Source organism: Myotis davidii, unplaced genomic scaffold (assembly GCF_000327345.1).
Source record: "Myotis davidii unplaced genomic scaffold, ASM32734v1 scaffold17, whole genome shotgun sequence".
NCBI lineage: Eukaryota > Metazoa > Chordata > Mammalia > Chiroptera > Vespertilionidae > Myotis > Myotis davidii.
In genome coordinates this window covers 1,897,316-1,903,782 of record NW_006288624.1, presented here as the reverse complement: position 1 = coordinate 1,903,782, position 6,467 = coordinate 1,897,316, and the positions used below count along the sequence as shown (strand labels likewise).

Here is a 6,467-nt window from a genome sequence, read left to right as displayed (position 1 = left end):
CCAGCCACAAGCGGGCTGATGGCTGCCAGTCCAGCGGTGGGGGCGGGAGCCTCTCCCGCCTCAGCAGCACTAAGGATGTTCGACTGCAGCTTATGCCTGCCTCCTGCTGGCAAGTGGACATCCCCCGATGGCTCCTGGGGTGCCAGAGGGATGTCTGACTGCCAGCTTAGGCCCGATCCCCCAAGTGGACATCCCCTGAGGGGTCCCAGACTGCGAGAGGGCACAGGCTGGGCTGAGGGATCCCCCTCCGAGTGCACACATTTTTGTGCACCGGGCCTCTAGTTATACATATAAATAGAACGTATCTGTCTCTTAAACAAATTGTAATATTTTGCTTGGCATTTATAATTCCATTTTTCACTTAATTTATTATAAGCTAGAGGCTTTGTGCACAAAAATTTTTGCACCGGGGGGGGGGTGTCCCTCAGCCCGGCCTATGCTTTCTTGCAGTCTGGGACCCCTCGGAGGATGTCCACCTGCTGGCTTAGGCCTGCTTCCTGGGGGATCGGGCCCATGCTGGCAGTTAGACATCCCTCCGGCAGCCCGGCAGCCCTCGGGGGATGTCCACTTACCAGCAGGGAGCAGACCTAAGCTGCAGTCGGACATCCTTAGTGCTGCTGTGGAGGCAGGAGAGGCTCCCGCCACCACCGCTGTGCTGGCAGCCGTTAGCCTAGCTTGTGGCTGAGCAGAGCTCCCCCTGTGGGAGCACCCTGACCACCAGGGGTCAGCTCCTGCATTGAGCATCTGCTCCCTGGTGGTCAGTGTGTATCATAGTGACCAGTCATTCCCAGTCGTTCTGCTGTTAGAGTCAATTTGCATATTACCCTTGTATTATATAGAATATTTTTCAATTTCATATTCTCACCTTAGCAACTTAGCTGTTCTTTCTCTAGAAGGAACCCTAAGAAGTCAGTTATGCATATAAGTTCATTTAATCTTCAAAACAATTGTATGAGGTAGATGTTGTGATAATCCCTTTCAGATGTGAAAACTAAGGTGAGAAAGATCAAATAATCCAGAATGTGAGATCTGGAGTTCATGCTTTTAACCACTATGCCATGTTTCCATTCATTATAACATGCAATATTTCAGGTACCACAATAGAAATGCTATAACACAGATAATGTTTAATGTTTATGTATGTGTTTGAGTACACTGAAAGCCTTTGTTTATCCCTTTTAATTACATTTTCTTCAACACACATGATTACTCTGTTTGTTCATTGAACAGATAATTTACCCTTGAAATAATTATGTTCATAGCATTAATCACTATCTGAAATTCTCATATTTAATCATTTATTTTATTTATAAGCTTCTTGCAGACAAAAGGCCTTGTTTTTCTTATAAACTATTATATTCTCAGGCTCTAAAATAGTGACACTGATGGGTACTCAGGAAATACTTGAAATAGTTTTTTATGTGCTTCTATTTTTTACTTTATATTATTCCACTTTATGGGGACACCATATTTCCTATCTTGTTTTTAGTTATTTTCACATTCAAATATTGATCAATATGATGTTTAGATTTTAACGGATTAAATTTTTAACCATAATTTAGCTGAGGTAGATTTATTATAAAGTATACCTGCTTTTAAGATTTTCCATATATAATGCCAGATTCCAAAGATTTTACCTTTTAATTACAATGACCAGCAATCAGAGGGCTTCTATTTTGTTCTTTTGGCAACACTCAGTATTTAGTATTTTGACAAAATTGTGATAGAGATTTTATTGTTTAATTTTTCAGTGTTTGGATTATTACAGTGAAATGGAGGTATTTTTCTTGTATTATTGCTACTTATGTTTGTTATTTTGTTAGTTTTCGTTCTATCAGTGTTTAGTTTTTTGCTATTTGGAGAAGATATTTATGTAGGATATTAACTGTCTTTTATGTCAAGTACTTTTCTTTAGTTTATAGCATTTTATTTATGAACATCATTGTAATCTATATTTGTCAATGGTACTAGGATGTTTCTGATGAAAATCTGAGCTGTTAATGGTGCTAATAATCAACAAATTAGTTTGTGAAGTCCCCTTTATAATTTAGATTAGACTCTATCCTTCTTCTTTTCTGCCTTGCCCTGTACCTGGTATATATTTTTTAACAGATGGGGAAATTAAGGTATAAAGGTCGAATTTGGTGTATTGCTTACTACAGTTGACCATTTTGCTTCTGTGAGAATTTTAAATTACTGTGTTTTCCAGGTAGTATGTGCTAAAACTCTCCATTGCTGAAAATTGGCAAGGCTTGCCAATAAAGAAAATTCTTACTCAGCTGTTTTATATGTTTAGCTATATTTAGTATACGTGTGGCTAGCTAAGAGCTCTGCTTCTAAATTTATAGAGAAGAGAGAGGTATAGTAATTTTGCTAGAGGATTTTTTTTAAGGAGTCAGCTATTGTTTTCTTCTTTTTTCGCTTCCTTAGTACCTTCTTCTCACTCAATGTTGGCCATCGAGTATTAATTCTAGAACACTGTTTCTCAGCCAGGGGTGATTGGCCCCCTAAGAGATATTTGGCAGTATTTGAAGACATTTTTGCTTATCACAACTAGGGGGAGTGCTACTGGCATCTATTTTGTAGAGGTCAGGGATGATGCTATGCACAGAACGGTCCCCACAATCAAGAATTACGTGACCCCAAATGTCAGCATTGCTGACGTTAAGAAACTTGCCAGATGATGGTGTTTATTTTTGGTTTTGAGCTGGAAAGGGAATTTCAGTGTCTTATTTGTTGAAAGGCAGTAATGGTATCTTAGACTGTGAGCTTTAGCGTTGTACAGATCTGGTGTTCAAATCTTTTCTCAGTCTTCACTGTTTTGATTGCCTACATTCAGGTGTGTGGGGGAAAAAACAAAGAACAGATATGATAACACATTGTAGAGTGCTGTGTAAGTGTTATTTTTATCCTCCCTTCCCACTTGAACTCCACATACCAGTGACTCAGTGCATGTTGTTTGCTCCTCTGAGACCCTAAGCCAAGTTTTTCACCCTTTGGTTTTTAGTTTTTTTCATCTGTTAAATCATAGGTTTTAAGAAAATACTTCATGAGAAAATGCAAATAGAGCACATGTTCCCATGACTAGAATGTACTACTTAGTAAATATTTGCTTTTATTTTAATTAATAATATTACATTCAGATTATAATCATTTGGACTTGCTGTCAGAAATAATGTATAAAACTAGGCAAGATTGCCCTGGCCCATGTGGCTCATTGCACCAAAAAGTTGCTGGTTCCATTCCTGCCCAAGGCACCTGCCCAGGTTTTGGGGGGCAGCCAATAGATGTTTCTCTCTTACCTCAATGTTTCTCTCTTTGTCTCTCTCCTTCCTCTCCCTTTCTCTCTTTCTAAAATCAATAAAAAACAACCTTAAATAAATAACAAAAAACTAGGCAAGATCATCAACTGATGACTAAATAAGCAAAATGTATTTTATTTATTAAATGGAATATTATTAGGCCATGAAAAGGTATAACGTGCTGATACATGCTACAATATGGGTGAGCCTTGAAAACATTATGCCAAGTGAAAGAAGCCAGTCACAAGTGACCACGTAATATATGATTCCATTTATGTGAAACTAGAGGCCTGATGCACAAAATTCATGCAAGGAATTCGGTCCTTGCAGCCCCAGCTTCTTTCAGAGGGTCGTCCGGAAGGACATCCAGAAGGTCATTCGGCTGTCTGGTCTAATTAGCATACTATGCTTTTATCATTATAGATGTCCATAATAGGCATCTGTAGTGAGAGAAAGTAGATTAGTGGCTACTTAGGCCTTGGCAGGATGAGAAGTGGGTAGGGTGGTTAAAGCTAAAGGGGTTTGCTTTGGTGGATAAAAATATTCTAACATTAACTGTGATGATGGTTGCACAACTTTTGGAATATACTAAAAGCTGTTGAAGTGCAGAGTTTAAATGGATGATCTGTAATTTATATATCAGTAAAGTTGAAGTATATAAACTAGGCAAACCTATATAAACCTTTCTCTGGTATTGTATATTTTTTCCTTAGTCTTTACCTTGTTCTCCATCTTCTGATTTTCATTGAATCTGACTTAGAGAATGCATTCCTGTGGAGATAGAGTGATGTTGCTGGATATTATTCATCATTAGTTCAGTATGGTAATAGCTGTCTCTATATACTCACTTAAGGTTTTACCAGATTAGAAAAATATTCCTCATCCTGGCCTGTATAAGACATACACCAAACAACTAACAAACTCGAGCATGTTCCACTTTTCTCACACATGGACATTTGTATGCTGAATTGGTTATCAGATTTGTAACCGATTTCCAATATGCTTTATTTTTATAAATGGATAGCAAGTTAGAAAGCTAATTTTCTTTATTGAATATTACCTATCTATAGTTGGTTGCCTAGAGTTAGGAACCCTTAAGCAAATAGGGATCTGATAGTTATGAAACCATTAATAAGAACACTAAATATGATATTGTGATAAATACTTATCACGATAAGTGTTGCATGGAAGCAGCATTTATAAGCAAATTCTATTTTGCCCATATCTTTTGATGGCAGCTGTCAGAATACCCCACCCAAACAGGCTAAGGGAATTATGACTCACATTACTGAAAAATCTATATGTAAGGGATATCTTCAAATGTGTGATTTCAAAGTGGTCATAAGGTGTGATTTTAAACAGTCACTTTGTGGTCCTGTTTCCCTTCACCAGGCTGTGACCTTTTCTTTTCATTGGTTTTTTAGACAGCTTCTCCGTTGTAGTTGTAAAACAGAAAAAGAAAAAGCAGCTACATTAACACTAGCAGATAGAGATAAATGTCTTTTCTCAACAATAGGATACTCCTGGCCTGATTCAGGCTAGCTTGAGTTGGGTCATGCATGTGCTTATTCTAGAACCGAGCTCTATCACCAGGAGAATAGGACCTGCCGATTGACTTTGGTTAGTGGAACTCACTGAGGATGGGTTAGCCTCACCCAAAGCCATATGAGAGTTTGGGATGGGGTGGTTCACCAGAAGAATTTTGGGTTGCTTTTTTGTTTGTTTTGTTAATGAAAAGGCTGAATTAAGTGTTGGATGGCAAAATAGTTTATATCCACTATAATGCCTAGCATATATCCTAGAACTTTTATCCTTGATAATAATAGCTAAAAAATTATTGAGTACTTAACTCTGTATATGATAGAAAGAATAAATAAAAAACTTGGGGCAAAAAATAAGATTATGATAAATTTTAGGTCTGAGTTGTTCTAAAAGTTGTGTTCCTAAGGAAATTTATTTATTTTTAAAAAATTGGTGTGATCACTTTTCCTAATTTGGGGGAATCCCATTATCTTTAAGTACTACTATATATGGGGACTTGCCCAGTTTTTTGAACCTAGAACTTTTCTCTTTTATCTAGTACCTGTTGTTACTATATAGTGAGCATCATTTTATTTAACTTAAGCCTCCAACTCCTAATTCCTACACACAATTTTAGGTTTCCAGTTTTATAAAACAAGTCAGTATCCCAGTTAAGTGCTGTTAACTTAAAAAAAAATACAGATATAAGTTGCTTGACCAGGATGACTGTTCTTTTGCATGTCCATCATTGTGTCGCACAGCTCCGTCAGACTGGTCCTGAGAGTGGTATAATATCTCATTACTTGCTATGTTTACAATGACCGATTTCTCTTTGCTCTGAGGAAACAAAAGGCAAATCATTTCTTTTCTAGAGTGTTTATATGACACACATCACAAAATATGTACCCTGTTTGGTGTGCCTATAATAACTGTAATTAGAGGCCTGGTGCATGAAAATTTGTGCACTGGTGGGGGTACGTCCCTCAGCCAGCCTGTCCCCTCTCACAGTCCAGGAGTCCTCAGGAGATGTCCTATCTGGCCTCCCTCTGCAGGAAGCAACTGGGCTGATCAGGGGAAGGCGTTGTCCCCATCATCCTGCTGCTGCTGCCACTGCCGGCGGTGGCAGTTGCGAGGCCTGAGCCTCAGGCCTCACAGCTGCCGGGGCTCACAGCTGCCTGAGACCGGGGCCTTGCAGTTGCTAGGGCTCACGGCTGCCTGAACCCATGACTGCCATGAGCCCTAGGCCTCTCAGCTGCCTGAACCCATGGCTGCCGTGAGTCCCAGGCCTCGCAGCCGCTGTGGCTTTGTCCTGATGGATGTCCGGAAGACATTCGCCCTAATTAGCATATTACCCTTTTATTAGTATAGATTAAGGTCAGTTTCTAATGTTGATTGAGTATAGACAATTTGAGAGAGTGTTTTTAAGTATTCTGTAGTAGTGACGTGTTAATAAAATAGTTCAAATTATTAGGTTTATAAATGAAAAATGATCATTCTTTTTTTTTTGCCATTTGCTCTATTAAAAACCAGAACCTCTTAGTTTTTTTAAAAAAACATATTTTATTGCCAAAACCGGTTTGGCTCAGTGGATAGAGCGTCGGCCTACGGACTGAAAGGTCCCAGGGTCGATTCCGGTCAAGGGGC

General features: G+C 38.9%; 1 protein-coding gene across 10 annotated transcripts in view; it reads left to right on the top strand.

Moving 5' to 3' along the window:
* The window catches only part of PCNX1 (pecanex homolog 1 (Drosophila)), a 125,095-nt gene that overhangs the window by 1,089 nt on the left and 117,539 nt on the right, over window positions 1-6,467 (top strand). The gene's annotated exons all lie outside the window — the stretch shown is intronic.